Source organism: Pelodiscus sinensis, chromosome 5 (genome assembly GCF_049634645.1).
Source record: "Pelodiscus sinensis isolate JC-2024 chromosome 5, ASM4963464v1, whole genome shotgun sequence".
NCBI lineage: Eukaryota > Metazoa > Chordata > Testudines > Trionychidae > Pelodiscus > Pelodiscus sinensis.
In genome coordinates, this window is record NC_134715.1 from 102382776 (window position 1) to 102408790 (window position 26015).

The 26015-nt window shown below is 39.7% G+C and overlaps 1 protein-coding gene and 2 long non-coding RNA genes across 4 annotated transcripts in view; all 3 read left to right on the top strand.

Annotated features, from left to right (window-relative positions):
- Positions 1-12084, top strand: part of LOC142829667 (uncharacterized) — a 31148-nt gene extending 19064 nt beyond the window's left edge. Inside the window, exons 2-3 of one of the 2 annotated variants that reach the window (XR_012904354.1) lie at positions 2683-2834; positions 11025-12084. This is a non-coding gene — a long non-coding RNA (uncharacterized LOC142829667). Of the gene's footprint in view, positions 2835-11024 lie in introns of both variants that reach the window. The other variant, XR_012904353.1, reaches the window with a different exon arrangement.
- PPARGC1A (PPARG coactivator 1 alpha) overlaps positions 1-26015 on the top strand; it is a 512448-nt gene that overhangs the window by 36703 nt on the left and 449730 nt on the right. The window lies entirely within an intron of this gene.
- LOC142829668 (uncharacterized) overlaps positions 1-26015 on the top strand; it is a 274891-nt gene that overhangs the window by 36261 nt on the left and 212615 nt on the right. The gene's annotated exons all lie outside the window — the stretch shown is intronic.

The window sequence follows — 26015 nt, forward strand, 5'->3', positions numbered from 1 at the left end:
GACATGATAAGGAAAGTTCTACAAGAAAAGGTAGGTAGTGTAAAAATGAGTGGTGGGACTGCAAGTGCTAATAGGCTGTGCTGCTACTGCTGCCTGACTGGGAAAACAGCCTGTGCCTGCTCAAAAGAATGAGAATATAAAACATCTGCAAGAGTCATGGCAAGCCCAGAGCCCATCTAAGCACAGTTATGCTTGTCCATCATTTCCACGCAATGTATTGTTGTTACCGTGGTAGTATTTAGGAGCTCTCCATCTCTGATCAGGACCCCATCGTGGTAGGTGCTGTATAAGCACAGGACAAAATGACAGTATGTGCCCCAACCGCTTACAATCTAAATAGACAAGATAGAGCAGGTGGAGATTGGCAGATGGATGACACAAGGAAACCGTGAGTGAATATTATGTAGTCTCTATAGCCCTTATTGTACAAGGAAAACAGTGAGTGCAGACTCATTCTCCCAACCCCTACTGACCTAGTGCTTTGCTAGCAGATACTTTCCCTTTGTCCTCAGTGGAGCTCTTTGTGCATAGAGAGGCTTGCCTGTGCTGTTCCTTTATAATGAAATTGCGGGGAAGGAGAGACCCAAGAGGGGCAGGCATTGCCAACAAGAGTCTGCTTGCACCCATTTAACAACCACATTAGTGAAGCCAGACATACTTGGAGGGAAGTCATGGCATAGAAATAAAAATAACTGCCACTTAGCCAGTTTATTACTTCAGTGACTAAAATAATGGCTGTGGCTTGTGGTTACTGGCCACTTTATTTGCTACAGAACAGGGAGCTCAATCATGCTGTTGCTTGTGTGGTTTTAGTTTACTATGTGCCTTTGCATTTTGGACAGTAGCTTGCACACTCTTGTAAAACACCCTATCTAGCTTTACTAAAGACGCTTTAAATATAAGAACAAATGTGTACTGAGGTCTCTGCTGGTCATGCTTTTCTGTTCTGTGTGATAGTACCACAGCAATGTATTATGTGAACAGGCAGGAGGGAGCACACTAAGGTGCAAGAGGCAAGTTGGTTGTGGTAGTTCCACATCAATGAAAGCATTACTCCGATAGCCAGCTACTTGCCCCAGGCATCCATAATCACCTCATGGACCATTTCAGCAGGCATTTTCCTCTTAGTCATGAGTAGTTTCCAATGTCAGGCATTCTCCAGGACATCTTCACAGTTTGGGGCATTCCAGGGACAACAGAAAATGTCATCTGTTTTGCTCTGAAGAGGGCATAAGTCCGGGCTTCCTATCCGACACTTTCCATCTCACCTGGCAGTCAGCTCTCCTGTACACTTTCCCCCTGGATCCCAATAATCCCACAAGTCATCCTCAAGTAGAAAGCAGATTAAGCAAAGCTCATTGTTGCCCAGCATGGCTGAGGCAGCGCTGGTTCTGTGACCTTATCGTGCTTTCCTTTCAGCCTCCCATACTCCTTCCTTTTCATCGTGACCCCCTCACACAGAATTATGGCCACACATTGCATCCTATGCTCAGCTCCTTGCATTCTGCTTTGTGGTTGAATGAGGAGAAAGAAAGTTGTTTGGTGGCTTTTCAACAACAGCTGCTCAACCGTTGAAAACCTACCAGAACGGTCCATTCAGCACATGGAAGCCATATTTTGGGGGGATTGGCTGTTGTCCCACAGAGCCTGACAGATGCTGGTTTCTGTCCAGGACATCTTAGTGTACTGTTTACATCTTCAGTTGTTGAGACTTGAGCTTAGTTTAGTGCGAGTGCTTCTGGCAACAATTTAGCATTTCATTCTCATTCAGGGAAATTCAGTCTTCTCCAGTACAATGATAGCAAGATTCATAAAAGGGTTTCTTTGCTTCCATCCTCTGGTCCCAGAACCAGTTTCTTTAAGGATTTTAATAAAAGGCTCATAGGTGCTAGAACTAGGGGTGCTGCTGGTTTGAAGTGGTTTTCATTATATAGAGGTTTGCCATTGGTTAAATGGCTCTTAGACGACCCCCCCCCCCATACAAATTTGTTCCAGGACCTCTTTTGGCCCCTGAATCTTGTTCCTTTCCACTTTTTGTGTGAGAGAACGATGTGTCTGATAGTGACAAATTCAGAAGGAAAGTCTGTGAGTTGCAAGGTCTGCTAGCAGCCCCAACACAGTAGCATTTGAAAGGGGATGACACAAAAATGACGAGTCAGTTAAATGGAAATTAATAGGTACAATGCCAAAAGAGAAATCCCTGCAAGCTCTATATAAACTTTTTAAAGACCCCATAATAGAAGCTCAACTTAAATATATACTCCCAATTAAAAAAAATACAAAAGAACCCCAAAAGATGCTACTATTATTAAACAACAAAGTGAAAGAAGCAGTGAGAAACAAAAAGGCATCCTTTAAAAAGTAGAAGTTAAATCCTAGTAAGGAATATAGAAAAGAGCATAAATTCTAATAAATGATGTGTGAAAATATAATTAGGAAGGCCAAAAACGAATTTGAAGATCAGCCAAAGACTCAGAAAGTAAAAGCAGACCATGTTTTTAAGTACATCAGAAGCAGGGAGCCTGCTAAACAGCCAGTGGGGACCACTGGACAAAAGAAATTCTAAAGGAATACTCAAGGACAATAAGGCCATTGTGGAGAAACTAAATTAATTTGTTATATTGGTCTTCATGACTGAGGAAGTGAGGGAAGTTCTCAAACTTGAGCTTTTTTTTTTTTTAGGTGACAAATCTGAGGAGCTGTCCCAGATTGAGCTGTCATGAGAGGAGGTTTTGGAACAAATTGGTAAACAGTAATAAGTCACCAGGATCAGATGGTATGCCCCAAGAGTTATGAAGGGAGACAAATGTGAAATTGCAGAACTACTAACTATGGTATGTGTAATCTATCATTTAAATCAGATTCTCTACCAGATGTCTGGAGAATAGCTAATGTGACATCAGTTTTTTTAAAGGGGCTCCAGATGAGATCCTGGCAATTACAGGCCACTAAGCCTGACTTCAGTACTGGGCAAACTAGTTGAAACTATAGTAAAGAACAAAATTGTCCAACATGTAAATGAACATAATTTGTTGGAAGAGACAACATGGCTTTTGTAAAAGGAAATTATGCCTCACCAATCTACTAAAATTCTTTGAGGGGGCCAACAAGCATGTGGACATGGGGAAACTGGTAGATATAGGATACTTAGATATTCAGAAAGTCTGTTCTAAGCAAAGTAAGCTGTCATGGTTTAAGAGAGGAGACCCTCTCTTGGTTTGATAACTGGTTAAAAGATAGGAAAAAGGGGGTAGGAATAAAAATTTTCAGAATGGAGAGAAAAATACTGGTGTTTCCCAGGAGTCTGTCCTGGGACCAGTCCTAATCAACATATTCATAATTGATCTGGAGAAAGGGATAAACAGTGAGGTGGCAAAATTTGGAGGTGATAAAAAACTACTGAAGAGTTGCATCCTAAAAAGATTGAAAAGAGCTACAAAAGGATCTCATCAAACTGGATGATTGGGCAACAAAATGGCAGATGAAATAATAAATGCAAGGTAGTGCACGTTAGAGAAAACAATCTCAACTATATATATGTAATGATGGAATCTAAATTAGCTTTGCCTCTCGAGAGAGGTCTTGGAGTCGTTGTGGATAATTCTCTGAAAACATTCCACTCAATGTATAGTGGCAATCCAAAAAACAAACAGAACGTTGGAAATCATTGAGCGAGAGAGAAAGATCAGACAAAAAAATGTTTCCTCTATATAAATCTATGATATGTCCACATCTTGAATACTGCATGCAGATGTTGTCATCCCATCTTAAAAAAAATTAAAATTAGAAAAAGTTCAGAAAAGGGCAACAAAAGTGGTTAGGGATATAGAATGTCTGCTATAGGGATTAATATGACATGGACTCTTCAGCTTGGAAAAGAGACTACTAAGGGGGGGATAAGATAGAGGTCTATGAAATCATGACTGGTATGGAGAAAGTAAACAAGGAAGTGTTGATTACTCCTTATAATACAAAAACTAGAGATCACCAAATGAAATTGATAGGTAGCATGTTTAAAACTAAAGAAAGTAGTATTCATGCAATGCATAGTCAGTCTTTAGAACTCTTTGCCAGAGAATGTTGTCAAGTCCAAGATTAGAAGAGAGTTCAAAAAAGAACTAGATAAATTCATGGAGGATAGGTCCATCGATGGCTATTAGCCAGGATGGGTGGTGTGGTGTGCCTAGCCTCTGTTTGTCAGAAGCAGGGAATGGGCAATGGGATGGATCACTTAATGGGTATGTCTAGACTACAGAGTTTTGTCGACAAAAGTGGACTTTTGTCGACAAAACTATACCAGCGTCTACACTACTGCTGAGTTCTGTCGACATAATGTCGACAGAACTCAGCAGTTTTGTCGACTCTGGTAAACCTCATTTTACGAGGCATAACGCCTTCTGTCGACAGAGTTTCTGTCGACAGAAGGTGTTATTGAATGTAAACTGTCCTTTGCGTCTACACTACCATGTCGACAAAGCAGCTTGCTTTGTCGACAGAACTCAATGTAGTCTAGACGCTCTTTGTCGACAGAAGTTTTGTCGACAGTATCTGTCGACAAAACTTCTGTCGACAGAAGCCTGTAGTCTAGACGTACCCAATGATTGCTTGTTCTGTTCATTCCTTCTGGAGCACCTGGCACTGGCCACCGTCAGACAGGCTACTGGGCTATGTAGACCTTTGGTCTAACTCAGTATGGCTGTTCTTATGGTTTTAAGTTTTCCTTACACACCGTTCTTTAAGGACAAAGTGACTTTATAGCCACAAGCCAAATTTTTGTCTGAAGTGGCCTTTTCAGTTTCCTTTGAACCAGGAGTATATTTACATGTGTATTCTCATCAGCCACATACATCTCTGGAGAAATAGTGTCTCTCCAGATGTACGATGTCCGGCTTCCTATCTAGACAAGACTGAGCCATTCTGTGCTTTGCCTTGCCTGTTTGTGTCACATGCAGATTGTATGAAGAGACAAGCAGTCTCCTCACTAACAATTCCTTTCAGGGCAGATGCAATTTTTGGTAGCATTGTCCTACGTTTTAGGTAGAATCTGAGCCCTGCCTTTGGGATAAGTACTGCTTGTGAGTCACCTAAGTAGAATATATGGCTTTATCTACCGAAAGAAGAAAAGGTTACTTATTGAAAGTGAAAATGTGATGCAGATAAGTATTCTATAAGCCACCCCTCTGTTCCCCTCTGCACTGGAGTTTAGTCTCAGGGCATTCAGAGTGAAGGAGCTTAGAGGGGCTCGGGGAGTGCCAATCATAGGCAGTGGAGGGACAAGGCATGAACACTGCCCCTCTATAATATTCTCTGGCTTTCTCTTGATTCTTTAAACCTTTTTAGTTTTAAAGTTGAAACAAAAAAAAGATCCTCCTTAACTAAAGAAATAAAATGTCTCTGGATCTTCCAAAGAGAGCTCCAGCAAAACCAGATAATGCCTGATTTAATATTGACATTCTTGATTTTTCTATGACAAATTAGTTGGGAATAAGAACAATAGAAAACAATAGAAAAATCTATTTTTTTCAGAAGCAAACCATGTTAGTCATCTTCATATATCGTAAAGAAAAAACAAACAAAAAAAACCAACTCCTCTCTTTCATTTGCTGATCACCTTTCATGCATTTCTGATTCCATTGTTTGGTATGGAAAAGAGACTAAATATCAGAGAAAGTTCTAGTTTGATTAATATATATCGAAGGATGTTTGTATCTTTTGAATATTTAGACATTTTTAGTCTATTTTGAGACAAGTAATAGCAATCCATGGATCTTTCTACTAATTTTTGCTGCTCCCTGATGTAAAATTTAGTTAGAAGATGCAAAGTTGGGAGCAGATCAGTTTTGGCACACACTCCCAAAAATATTGCATAGGTGCAATGGAAAGTTAAGATGTGCACCATGTAGGATGCACAGGTACTCTGTCCTGCCTCAGAGCATTGTAGGGTGAACAAGCAAGGCAGCAGGAGGCCTAATAATTAAACCAGATTTTTTAAAAATAACCTGGTGCAATGGTGACATGGGGGAGAGTTAACACTGTTAGATCTCTCACTCCAAGTGTCCTGTCAGGGAGGATACCTGAGCTGGGTTTCACATGGGCCAAGACAGGCATGAATAATTTTCCATTAAGAAAGTGCAACTGATCTCAGTCATTGTCTGATTTGTGATCAAGTCAAGCAGTGTCTCCAGCAGGAGTTAAATCTTGGCAGGGCCACTGTCGGAACTGACAGAGGCTGTGCATTTATGGTAGCAATCTGGATCTCTGGCCTCATAATAATTCCTTCTATACTAAACATCTTTTTGGAACATGTACTTGCTGGTGGGCAGCTTAGTAAATTTACATCCTAATTTGGCAAAGGCAGTGCGGTATCTTCCTTTCCAGTGTATAATTGGACACCTTTTAAGATCCTTAAGTGGTTCATTGATGTAGCAGCACAGTGTTATTATTCTGCCTGTTGCCTCGTTGGCAAAGAAGTAACTTGTACCAGGTTTCTTCCAATGCTCATGTCTATAAAATGTTGTGTCATAGAACTGCTTCTCTAACCACTTCTGGGAAATGAGTTCTGCGAGGTAATTGCAAGAGCAGCTGCTCCCTACACTGTGCCCAACTGAGAAGTATATTCTGTCGTGCCAGTTGATTTGCCATTTCTGCACAGACACAGTTCTGCAATCATCCTAATATGGGCTGTCTTCTGGTGACGCTGTGAAGCCTTGAACCTTGGATTCATAGTGAACAAGGCTTCTTTGTGCACACTTAATACATCAGGAAAGTTTTTTGTTTTTGTGAGAGCTGTTTTGCACTGCCCAAATCTTATGAGTGGTCTGGCTTGACTCAGCAGACGTATCTCTAGTGACAGTCTCAAATGGAACAAGTTCTGTGCATATCTGCTGTGTCAAATTCCATTGGACATGAGAATAGTTTGGACAGAGTATGATCTAAAAAGCATCCAAGTACAGCTTGTTTCCATATGTGAAAGTATGCGAGGTGCATCTTTTAAATTTTTTCATCCTGTATACTAAATAGGATTTTCACGGCCTTAGAAGGGAGACTGAAATGGACCACTTTTCCCCCACTGAAATAAAATTCCTCGTATACATGGATCACTGAAAGAAATGGAAACAAAACTAAAACATGCAACATGCCATATTTGTAAAGCCATTGCCTCCAAAGTGTGTTCAGCACACTGCCACTGGCATGCATGCTGTCCTCAGTCCTTGTAATGCAAACCACCCTTTTATTTGTACCTCCGGGGTCCAGAATTTAGTGTTATTTCAGGCACAACTGTTAGAGCTTTGGTGCCATTGACACTTCAGCAAAAGATGCCAATGAAAAGAGAGAGACACATGAAACATACTGATTGCTTGTTTAGCTCTCAGTAGCCGCATGCCTCCCGGCCCAGTTCTTTGAGAGTCCATACAACAGAGACTTGATAGGGCCTGGTGTATATATTGGGAATTTCAGCAGAACAGAAATGAAATCTTAAAGGAGAATGTGTGGCTCTGAGCACTGAAAGAGTATCTGGAAATAGGTATTCAACGAGGAAAATGTCTGCCATTTTTTTTTCAAGTGAAAGCTGCAGCTCTCATGAAAGTTGTGATTTAAACTTTGCATTTTCTTTTGTAAGTTAGTTGAATAACATTTTTTGGCAATAGTGTTACAAATGGAGCCTTCCACTTGTAACGAGGGCAACCAGGAATGGTGGGCCACATTAGTGGCCCTTCTCCTCAGTGGGCCATAGCAACCAGTGGCCTATTAGGGTTCCAACTGCATCCCTGAGCTTAATATTGGAGTTGGAACCCTAATAGGGTTGGGAGGGAAAGAGAGGAGCAAATAAGTGTAGGGCTCTGGTGCCCTGGTACATGAGTCGTGTGGTGAAAGGGGGGGACTCTCACGTACCAGGGCACCAGAGCCCTACACTTATTTGTTCCTCTCTTTCCCTCCCAGCACTTTTAGAGTTTGTGAATCGCCTGATTGATGCTCTATTCTCACTCCTCTTTCTCCCTCCTGGAGCTGAAACACAGAGCAGTTCTGATGGCAGACACAGTAGCATGATAAAATGTAGTAGTGGTTGCAGAGGGAATGACAGCCATTGGACTGGTAGTTTCAGGATTGTCACTATTATTGTACAGCACCATCAGAGCTTAATATTGGATACTTAAGAGGGGCTGGAGGAACGATGTTGCTCGCTCATCATATTCTTTCCCTGTCTTTTGTTTTTCTGGGCCTTTACTGATTGAGAGAAATACACCATGCAGATGACATTTAATTCCTTCCTGTGGGAGTGAAAATATCCCCTACGGGTTGTAATTTGAAGTTTTTAAATTGTGATTTGAGGATTTCAGTAACTCATCCAGAGGTTAAGAGTCTATGGCTACGTCTAGACTGGCATGATTTCCGCAAAAGTTTTGCGCAAAAGGGACTTTTGCCCAAATGGGAGCAGCATAGTATTTCCGCAAAAAGCACTGATTTCTTACAGTAGGAAGTCAGTGCTTTTGCAGAAATTCAAGTGGCCAGTGTAGACAGCTGGCAAGTTTTTCCGGAAAAGCGGCTGATTTTCCAGAAAAACTGTCCAGTCTAGACACAGCCTATTAGTAGAGTGAATGGGTAAGGTTCTGTAGCCTGCAATGTGCTAGAGATCAGACTAGATCAGTGGCTGCATGCAGCCCATTGAGATATTATCTGTGGCCTGCAAAACATTTCAATTACTTGCCCATGTGCAAGGTTGCCAGATTCTGCTGGTTTCCTTGAGGTTTCCAACGGGTTTTCTTCCTGTTATTACTGACGTAACACACATGTAAAGCAAGGGCACATGAAGTGAAGTGCATGATGATTGTACACAACATCGACTATGAGAGATGAGTGCTCGTTCTGCATGCAATCAAAATGCTGCTATGGTTCTGTCAGAACACCCTCAAATTCTAGGTACGCAAGTGCAGTCAGCAAAATTACTCTATCCCGGGAAACCATCTTAGCTACCATAATCTGGTGACTCATTGAGATGGAGGGTCTTCATGCAGCCCATTCCCTGGCTTAAGTTGCCCATCATTGGACTAGATAATTATGATGGTCCCTTCTGGCTTTGAATGTGTGAGTCTGTGACTAGCCCTTTATTGTGGGACCTATGAAGAGGCAGAACAGAACGTGTAGCAGAAGCAGAATTGGAAAAAGTTCATATAATGATACTCTCTAAACTTTTATTTGAATCCATTACAATGGATCCCCTGAAAGAGAATTTTGATTAATGCAGGACTTTTTTTTTCTTCATTTTCTCAGCTTTTGAAGTGGTGCAACTCATTAACACCAAGAACTTGTTCTTAAGTTTAAGGTTTTCTTTGGCAGGGTGGAGTACCTGTGGATAAGAGAAGTTTTGCTTGTTTGTTTTTTCTAGGTGAAGACAGTTAAGATTCAGCTCTTCAAGAATGCTGCTAATGTCATCTTCTGATAAGCTAGCCACACATGCATGTTCTACTGCAATATTACATTTCCTTTATCTTACCTGTGCTTGCAGCTGCAGCCACATCAATTTCCATCCTTTTACACAGCAAAAGCACAAGCTGGCTTATTTTATAATACATTTGAGGTAGTAAGACTCCTTTCCAGCCAACAGATGTTTTTTCTTTGTCAGATAAAGCATTGGTGTTTGGTTTTTGCTTGCTCACTGAGACTGTGGGTTGTTTTCTTGAAGGTGGCACAGTCGTTATCTTTCTTCCATCACAGCTATGACCAGAAGCCATTTTTTTAACTAACTTGACTTTGCTCTTTGTAGTAAAAGTCTGTGAATTGCTACTTATTTGTATTATGTGTGGTGAAAATGACACCTCTAGGTACAAGTGTATAGATGATAGAAGATGCTCTTCCCCTAGCAGTAAAGAGACAAATTAAGAGGAGTTCTTTCATGTCAATAGCACAACCAGATCAATTGGTAGTTCTTGTTAAGTGCAGCAGAGCATTAACTTTCAGGATAGACAACAGATGACAAAGCACCTCTCCTAGGGAGAAAGGTCAGTTCCCAAACCTGGGAAGAGCAGTGGTTGCCCTTGCCTAGAGTACAGTTTACCTGAGGAGCCTTGCTGTTTGCTCAAAGCAGGGACCGAGCAATGCATGCTCTTCAAATTGTAGTGGCCCAGTTGGGCCTTATAAATGTAGCAGAAAGATGCTTTGGCTGACATGAAAATTTCAGTGTCTGAGCACTGGTAGAGCTACTGTCATTTTATGATGGGTATTACTTGACACAGGAGACTGAATCAGCAGAGCAGCAGCTGGCAGGACAAAAACTACCAGGGTCAAATCATGTGTCTTATTTGTGTAAACAGTGAATAGTGTATCTACTGCTAAGCACTGAAGGTACAAATATTGAGGGCTGTTATCAACTGAGCAAATGAATCACCTATCGGCAGCATTATAGGGGCATGTACCACAAATACTGGCAATGATAGTAATACACCATTATGGGAATGTTTGGGGTTTTTTTTCTCTACTGTTTAATATGGGTCCTTTCTAAATATGAGGTGCATGTTTGCTTTACTTAGTTTTTTAGGAAGTAAATGTCCCTCCTATTCCAGTCTCTTTAGCAGCTTCTGCTTTGCGAAGGGATTTCCTACTGGGCTAAGCAGTGTCTTGGCAATGTCTGATGAATGTACTAATTCTTTAGCATCATTTTATTATGTCAATATGGTCAGATCTTGGTGACTTGAACCCTGGTTAACCAAAGCCCTCAGTTAGCCAAGGTCACAGAGGTTTGATTTCATTGCATAAGTTATAAGAATGGCCATACTAGGTCAGACCAAAGGTTACCTTGCCCAGTATCCTGTCTTCCGACTGTGGCCAATGCCAGATGCCCCAGAGGGATTGAACAGACCAGGTAATTGCCAAGTGATCCCTCCCCTGTCATCCATTTCCAGCCTCTGACAAACAGAGTCTTAATGTATTTGGTGCACTGGTTACATGTCAGCACGTAAATCTTTCCTTGATTGGCAGGTAATTGGACCAGATGACCTACTAGTCTTTTTTCCATCTTTAACTTCTAGGATTCTATGTACAGAAAGCCCTGGAGCTCAGCTACCTCTGGGTCCTTGTGAGCCAACGGGCCTGGGGAAAGGAAGCTGTCAGCGACTGAAGAAGCTCTTCAATAGACTTTAAATTGTGTGCTGCCTCAGGAGACCCTAACTCCAGGCTCCCCCAGTTACCCAGATCCACAGTTGTTTGGAGCTTTCAGGTGTCTCTCCAGACCTGTGGATAACAATATTCTACCACATAGTGTTCTGCTGCCCTTTTATTTTGAATTGCTGTGCTCCCAACTCCCAGTGTTGCTAGATAATCACTCCCCCGCTCCCCACAGAGGTGGTTTTCAGAAAGCGCTGGAAGAGATCTCACCTAGCACTCATGTGGTGGCCACACTTTCAATTTAAAGTGCTGCCCTGGCTGCGCTTTAAACTGTTAAATGTAAACAAAGCCGAAGTATTTTTTTCTCTGAGCTTTTCCCTTAAGCAGTTTTTGCTCCCAGACACCTTGAGGTGCTGTTTCCACTCTTATTGGAGATTGCTTCTTTTCTCTCTGGCTGTTTTCCACAGCTGTCCCATTGGCTTCAACAAGCAGAGAGGCACATGAGACACAGTCCCAAATATTGAGACTTTCCCAATAAAATTGGGAAATCTGGTCTCCACAGTGGATCTGAGCACTGTGGAGGTTGCCAGGGCAGACCAGGCTCTGTTGATCCAACATGTCCCCTGCTGCAGCTTCAGTTTCTGTGGAGTGCCTGGAAGTCACCCAAATCTTCCATCTCCAGGTATAACCTACAGGGCAGGGTAATGATGGAAATACTAACAGTGCTCAATTGCTGGGGCAAATCCTCACCATAGCATCCCCTGTGCATCAGTGCAGTACAATTGAGATACAATATAACTCCAATGGAAATGTGAATGATCAAGGCAGGGATCTTCTCCCCTTAGTTTACACTTTGTTTAATTTTCTTTGATCATTTCTTCTCACTTCCATAAAATGTAAACGGCTTCTTGCTGGATAAACATTTGTATTTAAAATGCTTGAAAGAGAATAAATGTACACAACTTCCAATAACTGGAAGATGGACCTGGTTTGCCTCTTACTGTAACTCAGGAGTAATGCCATGGAAATCAGTGGTGCAACACCTGGACAAAACCAGTGAAAGTGAGAGCAGAATACGGTTTGTGATCATTTGAAAAAACAACAAGCAGTCCTGTGGCACCTTAGGGACTAACAGATTTGTTAGGGTGTGAACTTTCCTGGGTAAAACCAACTTCATGTGATACAGTGGGTTTTGTCCACAAAAGCTTATGCCTTAATAAATCTGTTAGTCCCTAGGGGTACGTCTAAACTACATGGCTCCGTCGACGGAGCCATGTAGATTTGTTGTTTTGGCAAAGGTAAATGAAGCCACGATTTAAATGATCACGGCTTCATTTACATTTACATGGCTGCTGCGCTGAGCCGACAAACAGCTGATCAGCTGTTTGTCCGCTCAGCGCGCTAGTCTGGACGCTCCCCTGCCGACATCAAAGCCCTTTGTCGGCAGCCCCAGTAAACCTCATCCCACAAGGAATAACGGGGCTGCCGACAAAGGGCTTTGATGTCGGCAGGGGAGCGTCCAGACTAGCGCGCTGAGCGGACAAACAGCTGATCAGCTGTTTGTCGGCTCAGCAGGGGAGCGTCCAGACTAGCGCGCTGAGCGGACAAACAGCTGATCAGCTGTTTGTCGGCTCAGCGCGGCAGCCATGTAAATGTAAATGAAGCCGCGATCATTTGACGACAGAGGCATGTAGTCTAGACACAGCCTAAGGTGTCACAGAACTCCTTGTTGTTTTTGCAGATACAGATTGACATAGTTATGCCCTGAGACTTGTGATCATTTGAGTGTCTCAGCTCCCCTGGGGGTCATTTTGAAAAGTACTCATAATTGCTACCACTGAATTGTAAAGACAAGGTCAAGTTTCCATTTCTAGGTTTTTGGAAGACAGTAGCCAGCATACTGAGTAAATTGACAAAAATATATTTGCTTTTTTTTAAATCTCCTTGTCTTTTAGTATTCTTCCAGAGATTGTATTGCCTATAAAAATAGTCTAAACTATAAACAGAATGAGAGAGATGTTGTGAGCCTTGTGGAAGATGGCTGCTCAACTTGCCTCACTAGGGGGCCCCATTTCCTCTTTTAGAACTACCAATGGAACTACCAATTGCAGTAATTTTTCTGCTATTCTTATTGAAGTATATAGATGTGGCACTGAAACAATGTGGCAGGATTTACATAATGCTACCTGCAATGGAGGAGCAACAGAAGTTCACAAACTGCATTTTCTTCTCTCCTATAGGTAGTGGCTTCTAGTGCAGCAGTGAGAGGGCATGAGAGGAGATGGGAATGAAAAAAGAGATATAAGGATATTAAAGGGACAACGGAAATGATAGATAAGTGTTGAGTAAACAAGAGAAAAGCAGGAGTAGAAGAAAAAGATGAGACATAGGAAGGAAATGAAGAGGCAAGCTATATAGTAAGGACAGATAAAGGGTGATATTTGCAAAAGCACCTATTTTACTTAACTTCAATACCATTGACTTTGAGAATAATTTTCTAAAGGCCTTAATCACTTTTGAAAATGGCATTGAAAATTTTACACCTCCCCAAAAAATCTTACCAGAAAAAGCTGCTCTTGTTCTATTCAGGTATTGGAAATGTAAAAAGCAATAGGGAATGCCAACTAACCAAAGCAGAAAGAGTAGAAAAAGTTAATGTATAAGAAACCAATGGGAGGCGAGATGAAATAATGTCATTTAATAGCTTCCAGATGAGGGAGGAAGGACACTTGGAAAGGTTTTGATATGAATCACTTCCATTGGTAGTTCAGATCTCTGCCAGGATGGTGCAGCTGGACCCCACAGATCATCGAAACCAGCTAATTCTTAAATAGGGGGGAGAGAGAGAGAGAGAGTGTGTGTGTGTGTGTGTGTGTGTGTGTGTGTGTGTGTGTGTGTGTGTGTGTGTGTGTGTGTGTGTGTGTGTGTGTGTGTGTGTGTGTGTGTGTGTGTGTGTGTGTGTGTTCAGTTCTGCATTCAAATGTCAGCCTGCATGCTCTGTTCAGCATGGGACAAACGCTTTGGCACCAGAGGGCTTCTGATACCAGGGACTCTAGGGAAATCACTTTTAGGTCTGAATTCTGCCAGCAACACTCATCAGTGCTTAGATACCACAGTATGAAGTGCTATGTTTCTTTTAGATAGCAATTCCATGTGCCTGGAAAACTTCCAAATTCATCATAAACTAGGGTGCTCTATAACCGAAGAGTCATTGTTTGGCAAATTCCCACGCACCCCATTCTGTACCGTATTGGCATCTGCTGATTAAATAACATTCTTTAATGTGACACCATTACTGCATGTCTTCTAGCAGAATTTCATTAAATCTCCACTTATTTTTGTAATTCAGTTTAAAAGGTAAGTACACTTCTTCAAAGAGCTGCAAGGGAAAAACAGCGTGTCTATGCACAACTAAAAAGTGGAAGAGCCAATTCACTGGAACTTAATTTGCTACATGCTGCAAAGGCTAATGAGGAATCTGTACTACACAGGCAAAGAGAAAAGGGTAGGTAGGTGAAGAGCATCCTACTTTAATGCCTTGACAGTTTATGGAATACTTGTTTAAAAAGTTTGCATGATGTTGGTGAAGTCCTTAAGGCAAAAAATTGTAAAGGAAAGTGCTTCAGTACTTCTGCTCTATTGTATAAAGTGCCTCAATTATATTTACTCACGAGACCACATCTAATACCCTAACTGCTTTACCCTACTCTAGATAGCAGAATGTTTGAATCTCCTTTTCAATACATTACTTGGTAAAGGGAAGAGCATGGGGAAAAGCTGTGGAAAAAATTGCCTGAAACCTCTTTCCTATGCCCCACCACTTTGGCATAGTCTAGATGTTGAGAAAGAAGGTCCAACTACATTTATCCTATTTCTTCTGGACATTTTGTTCCAGCAGCTTCTCCTCTTAAACTAGGTCCTAGATAGCCTGATAATGGGTGCACAAAAAATAGAGAGCTAGGTAGAAGATACAAAGTTTCTGTAATCACAAGAACTTAGAGGAAAAGAGCCATTCTTGAAAACAACAGTTAAAAGTGCATTTTTTTTAATGAGCAGAATCAGATTGAAATATATCCTCTGGAATGGTGGTCAAAGCATGAAGGAGCATATATGGCATGTAAATACCTAGCAATGCCAGCTACAAAAGTTCCGTGTGAACACCTATTCTCACTTTCAGGTGACAATGCTGCCTGCTTCTTATTTAAATATATAAATATATTTATATAAATATAAACATATGTGTTATATTTTAGTGAGTGGCTGAACAAGAGGTAGGAGTGAGGAGACTTACAGCATCTAAAATTGTACATTGTTTTGTTTTTGAGTGCACTTATGTAACAAAATACATTTGCAAGTTACACTCCAGTACTTGTCTGAGTTGAATTGAAAAATGCTATTTCTTGTTAAAAATATTTGTATTCTCTTTTGTAATATGTCATTGTAATCTTTTGTAATAGAAATCAATATATATGAAAATGTAGAAAAATGGCCAAAATATTTTGTAATTTTCAATTGGAATTCTGTTCTTTAACAATGCAATTAATCACAATTAATTTTTGTAATTGCAATTAATTTTTGAGTTAATTGCATGAGTTAACAGCAATTAATTGACATGCCTATTTAAACTAATAGTATTTTAAAATTAATAAAATTGGGTCTAAATATTTGCCTTATGCATTTTTAGCATAGTCACATTGTCAAGTTTTTCTTGGTAACCATGATGACAAAACATCAATGCTGGCATGTTGGTTGGGAGGGGTGAGAGGCTATATTTCCCCAAACAGCCAGCTCTGACTCCTGCCTGCTTAGTCCCCCCACTCTTGTGGCTCCTCTCCATCCAGTGCCAAACTTGTAGATAGAATTCCAGTTCCAGTTGGGGGCTGTACACAAGCGAGAAACAAACAAACAAACAAAAACACAAACAACAACAACAAAAACCCCAGAGACATTCACCACATTCCCCTAGGGTTGCCAGATGATTTCAACAAAAATACTGGACACACTTGACATATCACAATCTACATTACATCTTATTTAGAAAATACCAGACATGATTTTTTTTGGTTAGTCTCTAAAGTGTCGTCAGAATACTGATTTTTTAAAAATGTATTTGATGCTGTTTAACATCCTACTGAGATGCTAGCGGAATGGGAACTGTTATGAGGAATGAGAGAGTACTTTGCTCATTCAAACCCGGCTGTTTCTGTTGAGACAGTTAAGCAACTGCGCTTTCCTTCCCCTTTCTCCCTACATTTCCAGGCAATTGTGGTCACTTTTCTGTTAGGAAATGGGTGAAAAACACAACTCACTCATTCACTTCCTGCAGGCCATCAAGTGGCAAACAGATATATATGACTTTTAGCTGCCTGACCCTCAACTTGAGCTATAGATGGAGAGGAGAAAGACTACATATTGCATTACTTGTTCCCTGAGCCATTCATTCTACACTCCTCCCTTCCCCCAATATAGCTGTTGATGCTGATATCTGTGAGTGGCATGCAGTCTCATTTCAAAATGAGAGACTACAGCAGAGTGAAAAATAATCCTCTGGCCATAAATCCCATGACACTGGAGCAGCAATTAACAGTCTTGTCTTGTCTTTCCTCACTGGGAGATGACTAACATTTAGATTACTGCCAAACATTTAGAAAAAATTTAAAAAACCCTCGTTCCAAATGGCCTATAAGTAGCTTCAGATTATCCTCATTTAAATGAAGCACATTTGTTGGTACAGGAATGCAATTTTAATCATTTCAGTACCAGGAACCAAAAGCAGGGCCGTGAGGTTACCATAATACTTGGAGGCAGAAATACGCTTAGACTTTCTGGCAATTGTACCCACTGGCACGTGACTGGCCATCCTGTGCATCAAGAGAGTGCAGAAAATTGGGTGGTTGAGTGGGTGGGTAAAGGGGTCATTACGCAGACCAGCTAGACTGTGTGTCATTTTGTCAATAAAGGCTTTATAAAAATCAGTAAGAAGCCATCTGGAACTGAGGCTGTGCCAGACTGAAGAGACTTAATAGCTTCTTGAATTTCAGCAGTAGAAACTGGGTCATGGAGGAAGTCAGTCATGTGCTCCGGAATGGCGGGGAGGTTTTTTATTTAATAAGTGAGAAGGCTTAAGATAACTATTGGTAAGGAGGGGAACAGAGTTCTGTACAAGTGCAGGTAAACATGCAAAAAGGAATAATTTAGGTCTTTAAACTAAGTTAATTTGGTTATCAGTCTCATTTTTATAATTTACAATAAGCACAAGACTTTGCCCCTTTTCAGGGCAGTTAAATTATCCTCCTTTCTAGCTTCCCCGTTAATATAGTTTACCCAACTTGTTACAGTTAGCCATACCGTAAGGGACCCACTAGCTTTTTTGAGTTTTGAGTAGGAGGTTGACTGAAAAAATAATATTTGCAGCTTCTAAAGATTGTTCTATTGTGTTATTAACCATACTGAAACTTAGTAATTTGTTTTGTGAAATTAAACAAGAAAAAGAATTGATTGTCCTGCAGAAAGTCATCTCATAAGAGCTCCCCAGAACAAAAAGAAATCATGTTTTTTCCACCGTAGTAAGATGGAAGTGATCAGCTTTCTATATGAGTTGACTTTTAAAGATAGGATCTTAATATGGAAAGCCATTGAACTTCTATACTGGGGTGAAACTCTAAGAGAAGAAGCACACATTACAGGTTGAAGCTATCTAGTCTGGCATCCTCTGGACCTGACCAGTTCCGAACCAGAGAATCTGCTGGACCATGGGAAGTCAATAATGTCTAGCAGCATTACCAACACTTTCACTGCTTACTGGGCTCTTAGAAGACAGTTAGGGGGAAATTAGAGCTAAATAATAGCACAGAATGCTGAGAGCCAGACTGGTGCCTGTAAACAAATATTATGGGACCAGGAAAACTTGGCTACACCCATGGTAAATGGACATCAGGGTAACTAAAATCATGCTGGGTCACAGGTATTGCTGGAGCAGAGAGTGTCAGACTAGAGAGATTCAACCTATATTTGGGCCTGTAGCATTCCATCAGCTCAAGAGTTAGTCCTTATGGATGCAATACTGAGGTGGATGCAGTGCTTAAATAATCCGGAGGGTGGGAGCAGTGATCGTGGTCTTCAGGAAACTTTGGTTATTATCTCCAATGTCCCAGACTGACCCTGGAAAGGTTATTTGACTTGTGCTGTAATTTCCCTGATTGGAAAGTAGGTATGTTGGTACCCACCATTGTGAATGTATTTGTATGAAAAGAATTACAGTGCCAAATATTACTGTATTTTGAAGATACATCAACAGAACCACAGGTTCAGAAGACAAATAAAGGCAGCATCTTAAGGGAAATTCTGATGCCAGGTACAGATTGCACTTGTATCTGTATGTCTCCCCCGCACGGCTCCCTGGTTACATTTGAACACTGGTAATGCTTCCAAAGAGGTTGTCACTGGATCAGCATAAGCTACTACAATGATTACAGGGGAAGAGCATTTATGTGTGGGGAGAGAGTCTTTTTTATAAAATTGTGGGCTGTGGGTACAGATGTCTTTCTTTCTGGCTCTATGGATGGAATCTACACAGCCTAACTGCATTTTTTTTCTTTCAAGAACAAGTATTTGTCTCTCTTGTTTTCAAAAACCACTCATTCCCATTTGGGCACCTGAATTAAATGGCCAGATTTTCAAAAGTGCTCTGCACCCAGCAGCTCATTGTTCCCACTTAGGTGCCTAAATTGGAATTGAGCTCTTTTGAAAATGTGATCCATTATGTTTTGTGGTGGTTGTGATTAAGGCACTGAGTATTCCAGGAGCATTCTATTGCAATTCTCCTAGATAGGATGCCTTACAGGGCCATTTATGAAACCATGCTGCTAGGTTAATATAAAACATTCTCAAGTTGTACAGCCACATCAAAGAAATAAAAATAGTGAAAGTAAATTGTTGTTTTCTTCTGGCTCAAGCATTCAGTTGCAAACCAAGTAAAACTCAAGCAGATGCACCCACTATGTAAAGAAGATATTGAAATAATGGTACATAGGTCACGGCCTTTGCAGACTTTTTTTTTTTTGAAAACAGATCACTGACAATTGCAGTACACATTTCAACACTGTCTGAAATACACAAACAGTGAGCATAAAGGTGAGAGGTAACATGCTGAAGAACATGTACAATTGAACAGAGAAAATGAGACAGCTTTCTATTCTTCATAACCTGAGAAGAGGAAGGAAAAAAAACATTAGGAGTCCTAGAGCTGGGCAGACTTCTGTTCAAGTGCTTAAATAAAAGATGGAATAGGAGTTCATATGGGAAATGAAAATAATCACTGGAGGTGCAAATCACTGTTATTATGCAGCATCATGTTAAATGAGTAAGATGAGCAAATGCCCTGGCAGTGCTCTGGCTTCTGGAATCTGCCCTCCAGGGATTTTCCTCAGTTTTTGTAAATCTGGCCAAGTAATTTAATCCTGTTGATTTGTCTCAAAGCCACTAACTATCTGGACAAATAAACTGTATAGTGTCAAAGCATGGCCATTATTTACCTATGCAGCATGTTCACATGGTACGTTCCTCATACCCATGGTAATAGCGTCAGAAACTTCTGAGGACATGCTGAACTTGCCTGTGGGATTCAGCAGTGAGAAGGCTGTGGCCGTGTTCAAAGCCAGACCACCTGCTGCCATGCTTAGAAAGGACAGTAGGTCAGAGGAACCACTGGGTGCAAGTGGAGAAGTGGCAGTGCTACGTAGCACCTAAAAAAGAGACTCTTCAGTAGGGAAGGGTGTGTTTGCAAACTCCCCAAGATACCCCTTTTGATGCCCAAACCTTTGCATGTGTTCACTGTCCCAATGCTCCCGCCCTCACTCCTGCCTGCTGTCCTAGGTTTCAAAGTGAGAAAAGGAACCAGAATTTTAAAGGGACTCTGGGTTAACAAACCTCAGCCTGAGAATGTATCAATCCAGCCCTGCTGAGCGGACTTGATATTTTTAAGGGAAATGAAGAACCAGCAATGATGGGGATGAGGACCCTTTTCAGTTTAGTGCATATACAAGCAAAATAGGGCAAAGCAAATCTTATTTATGCTGATGAGAGTCTATTGCTTGGCTTTAGAAACTGACCTTGGCCTATCTGTACCTTGGAAATTATTCTAGGAAGTTAGGACCTGTCTGTCTATACAGAAAATGCTGCGCCAGTAGTACTTACATGACCTCCATAATCATGATATCTGAGCACTTCACTGACTAATGAATTTGTCATTGTGACACCTGTGTTTTACACATGGGGAGCAGTTACCCTCAGCGGTGAAATATCACACAGTTAGTCTGTGGCAGAAGTAGCAATTGAAATAGGTTCTCTTGAGCCCCAGACCAACTTCTAAACCACAAGGCATCCTTCCATGTATTTGTATAACATTATGCATATTGCAGGAGTTTATAAAAAAAGTATCAATCATGGTCAGAGCTTTATTATACTAAGCATTCTACAGACAAACCAAACAGTTTGAAGTTTATGGAAAGATGTCCATTGACCTTGCTAGAGCCTGCATTGGGCCCATCTTGAAATAGTGACAGCAATAGGATGCTGTACTCCCTGCACATTTGGCTGCCTGTTTTAATGCCTAGTAAATAGAAACACAATATGAATGGCTGCTCTCTAACTTGAGGACACATATAGGAAAAAGTGCTACAAAAATACCTGTGTTCTGGAGATGTGTGTTTTCTGAGTTCCTTAAGCATATTGGCCTCACTATTTTTCTTTTCAGTACAGCACTATTACTGAAGGCATGTATTTTTCAGATCGTTATAAAGATACCTGGTGAGATAACATTGGAGAGGGAAAAATCCATGTATACAAGACAGCGTTTTAACAGTATGAGCATTTCTTGTGAGATTGCATTACTTATTTCCTAGCTACGCATCTGCTGTGAGCATCAAACCATACTTAAATTGTAATGTATGGTTTTAAAGTCACTACCGGTCATTATTGGATCAGTAATGACTGAGAAACTATATATTACTGCTATTATGAATTGGTTTTGTACTATTTTCAGGTTCCTATTTTATTGGATAGCTGTTGACTCCTTAGAGTGTCTCTGAGCTGGATTACAGTGGTTGATGTTGCGGAAATTTTGCTGATTTGGTTTGGTGTCTATTTTTAATACATATATCTATTGTTCTTATTTATATCCTGCCAAAAAATTAAAGTTTGTTTAGTGTGAAATATCCTGATGGCATTTTTGAACAAACAATACTGTTTTCTTCTTTCTCTCTCTCTCTCTCTCTCTCTCTCTCTCTCTGGTAATTGGTGAAATGCTCTTGGTAGAAGAAGACAGAATTGTTCAGCTTTCTTTTTTATACTTGTTTCATAGTAACTGGTCATTCATGAATATGAAATCAATAAGTATAAAAGCCTATTATAAAGCCTATTACAAAAAGTTTGTGGGTTCTTTGTTTTGTTTTTTAGGGTTTTTTTGTGGGGAGTAGTATGGGGATATAATAGCAAGAGTGTTATATTTTGTAATTAGGACAGCTGGAATATTCTGATTTTTTGCGGGGGAGGGAAGAGAAGGTATTGATCTTTGGGACAGAGTTATGAAACCATGAGTAATATGCGTGAAATTCTGTTGTATATTTGTTACTTTATTCTAATTTTATTTTCTATAAAGCTGTAAAAGGATTGTCACAAAATAATACAGATAGGAGAAAAGAGAGAAATGATGCAATATAATGATTTGCTTCTAAATGTGAACCCTTTCTCCCCCTAACAGTGTAGAAATGAAAAGGGAGATATTTGGTTGAATGGGAGGATAAAAAGGTCTTAATATTAAAAGCAGATTGTGACAAGAAATATACCTCAGAAACCTGGATTGTTGGACAATCCTCAACAGTTTCATTTGCCTTCCTGAATTAATATTTTAACTTCTTTCATATATGTATGGGAGATGTGTAGTGATTGCATTTGTCTTCTTTCACTGCATTGCTGTTAGATGGAAGACTGTATTAACATTTATAAGAGGCACTTTTAGCAATGAGTACTAAATAATATAGACCTGTATTAATTATTTCCCTTGTCAAAAGCAAAACATTTAACTATTATATAGCTCTGTCTGTTGATGTATCTATCAGATGACTGATAACTACAGCTAGGCTGCTACGATAGGGTTAAAAAAATAAAAAACAACTCCAAACTGATATGTACTTTTGTAAATCACTAAGTAAATGAATGGGAAAGATTTTAAGATGGATTAAAGTTTTTAAAAGGTTTGTTCCAAATGAAAAGTAAAAGCATTTTCATAAAGATTATCAGTGTAGTCCAGCTATTGTATAATATTATAGCTATAATGTATATAATTATGATACTGCTCTCATAATCTCTGTTATCATAATACATTTTTCTTCCACTAGAGAAATTAGATATGTAGTGCTATGTGGTGCACGATTTTGCCATCTTAAAGAGATGTTGAGTATATGAGTGATGGTTGAATTATCTCTTTTATACTTAAGTACATAGTCCCAAGAAGGTTTAAATCAATATGTTAATTGGTAAGTGATACTGTAATTATATGTATAATCATGGAAATTTCGAATCCAGATTATTTACTTGCTCTCAGGAAATTAATCTACAGAGGTCATATATTAGATTGCTTGTTTATTAAGTGGAACCCCTGTAGTTACAAAGTACTGATTGGCTATAAGCTGAATGAAGTATTCTTATAGCTGTATCCAGCAGGTGTCAACAGTTCAAATCTTTGAGTGCTTATTGATCCAGATTCAAACAGTTCATTAATCTAAGCACACATTATATAGATTTTTCAATGTAATTTTGAAAGGGTTGAAAAACTGTATTGAATGATGAGAGATGATACTCAAATTATGTTTTTATGGCATAGCTCCCTCGGGTTTGACACACATTCAGATGGGGATAGGTGCAAAAACTGACACCGGAAAGTGTCTTGATTTTTGTTATATGTTTTTTTCTGGCATAAAAACTACTCCTGTGGATGGAAGTACTCTCTGGTTAGTTGTAAATCCAAACCATCAACATCTTCATCATTGGGTTTCTCAAACATTACCTCCCCCCTTCCTTTTTTGCTCATTTGGGAGAAAACAGTGATGATACCACAAGCTGAGAGAGATGCCTTATTTTAGTTCTGCATGGGCTTGGCCTGGCAAGTTCTGTGGCCACGATCCAGCAAAGCATTTAAGTGCTTAAGTGAAACAGCATGAATGATACCATGAAAGTCAGTGGGACAACCTGTGTCCTTAAATTAAGCATGTGCTGAAGTGTTGTGCTGGATTAGAGCCAGAATGCTCAACACTCCGTAGGATTTTTGCCCAATGTCCATGGTAGGGAAATTAGTACAAGACATTGGGTCAAATTATCCATTCAGTCAAATTGTTTCATTTGAGGTACTGGAGGCAGAAATCAGCCTATTGAAGGCCAGGTCTTTAACGAGATTCCAAAAGAACTAGATAAATGCATGGAAGATGGGTTCATCAATAACTATTAGCCAGGGTGGGCAAAAATGGTATCCCTAACCTCTGTTTGTCAGAAGCTTGCAATGGGCTACAGGGGATGGATCACATGATGATTACCTGTTCTGTTAATTTCCTCTGGGGCATCTGGCATTGGCTACTGTCGGAAGACAGGATACTGGACTAAGTGGACCTTTGGTCTGACCCAGTATGGCCATTCTTATGTTCTTGGCTTGTCTGCCAGACATGGTTATACTTAGACATTATGAATATAATAGGAGAAATGTTGTTTTTCTCCCATACGGGATGTCTGTATTCTTAAAGAAACTTGTTGGTTACCATAAACATAGCTTTGTTGTTGGATTTAAGACCTATATTTCTCTACTAATTCCTACATTTCTTTGTGAGGGTAGGGGATAATTAAAAAAACCCACCACAGTATTTGTATTATTAATACTGGGACTCTAAATGGAAAAGGGATGTAAGTTTAATTCATTAGATTGTCATAATAATATACCTACAAATACCATATATAAGGGTAAGAATGCTTATTTTAACATTTACAATTGATAAAAGCTTGTATTTTTCTTTTTTCCAACCCCCTTTAGTTTCCAGCAGAAATTTGTTCAATGTTATAAAAGTTATCATTAAACCTCTTTGATACATTTGATAAAATTTAGTATGAAAAGCTAAGCTATAAAGATGATAGTGATTGTACAGTAGATCATTGTAGATCTACTGTATCAGATAAAAAAATCATATAAAATCTGACCCAGATATCTTGCCTCTTATACTTATTTTATTCTGACTGTGGCTGTTATTGTTTCCTTTCACTCTTAATGACTGTCTTTGAATTTTCCAGGTTATTTATTTTCTGTGATGAAGTCCAAATTCTTGTATATGTTTTGAAGAAATAAAATACAAAATTGCAACAAATATTGGAGAAGGGGTTGGTGGACCAATACATTCTCAAAATGAATTGACATGCCTGTCAAGAATGCTGATGGAATTTCATACATCTGCAGTAGGACACAAAATTAATTACCAAAGAATCTGACATTGTTAGTCCTTTTTATGCAGTTATATGATGGATTCAGTGCTCTGGAAAAAATAATCAAAGGAGAATTTAAAACTGTTCTCAGAATGCCAGTTTTTCATCTAAAAATGTTAATATATGTTAAACTTTAATTAAAAAGAAAGCGTGTCGTATCTTAACCTATTTTAATGTAGAATAATTATCTATCGCATATAGATCCTATATAAAAGGTAAAGTATTTAATCAAAATAATTCTGCTTTAAACATAAGTGAGCTGTGTATTTCATAGTTTCAAACCAAATAGTTGCCTTCCACTTAATATTCACATATACACACAATGGTACAAACTGCAGTCTTCCATGGAATGTGAGAGTGTAATTCAATCACAAAGATCTGATGACATTTCCAACATCAAGTGCAGACTGAGCACTTTATGCACATATAAAATACAAAGATCCCATTACAAGCCTTCTGCTTTTAAAAATATTTTAAAGTGATCATCACTAATTTTTTTGAAGTGCTGGAGGTTGTGAGCATGCAAGCAATCTTTTTTTTTTTCCCCCATTCTATGGTATTTCTGTACATCTCTGTGTGGAGTTAATGTTGTTCCTTCTTAGAGAGCCATTCAAAATGTGACGTACAAAAGTTACCTACAGTAATAGTGATATGGCTGAAAAAGATGGGCAGCTTGTGCCAAAGTTTATTTCGACTGTTTCTGTGAAAGTACAGAAGCTGATATTTGGAGCATCCAAAGCAAATAAAACTTTAGGTTATCCTGCCTAGCCACTAGATGTCACTGTTGCTCCATAGTAAAATGGTTGCACCTGCATATTTTTGGCTGTGATGTAAGGTGGCCTTGGCAAGCAGAAGGTTGTAAAGATCAGTTTTGTCTGTATGGCACATCATTAGATGGTACGCTTGTGAACACAGTTAGCAGTTAGCTGGCAAAACATTATTCTGTGTAGCTTAGGTATCCATGCTGACTGGAAATCAAATCATCCCATTTCCAGCCATATCAGTGGAAAGGCACATGGCCTATTTTTACGGAGTCAGTGATATTCTATAACAAAAAAAATAAAACAGATCTACAGTCTTTATCTTCAGTGTCAAGAAGAGGCCACCTTTATTGGTGGTCACCATCTAGTGGAGATTAGTACAAATTATGTTGCATTGAGGCCAGTACAGAATGGAAAATGTCATCTTTTTATTCATTTACTCCCTCTGAAACACTTGAGAAAAATATTATTAGGTCAAAATTTTTTATTGCTGTTAAATCTAAACATTCCAGAACCGCTATGCTTCATCAGAGGGGACACGAGGAAAGACGGTGATGGGGAAAATACTTCTGTTGGGTAATAACTACTAGTATGCTTTTATGCCCAAATATAAATAGCAATTAATTTGGAGAGGTA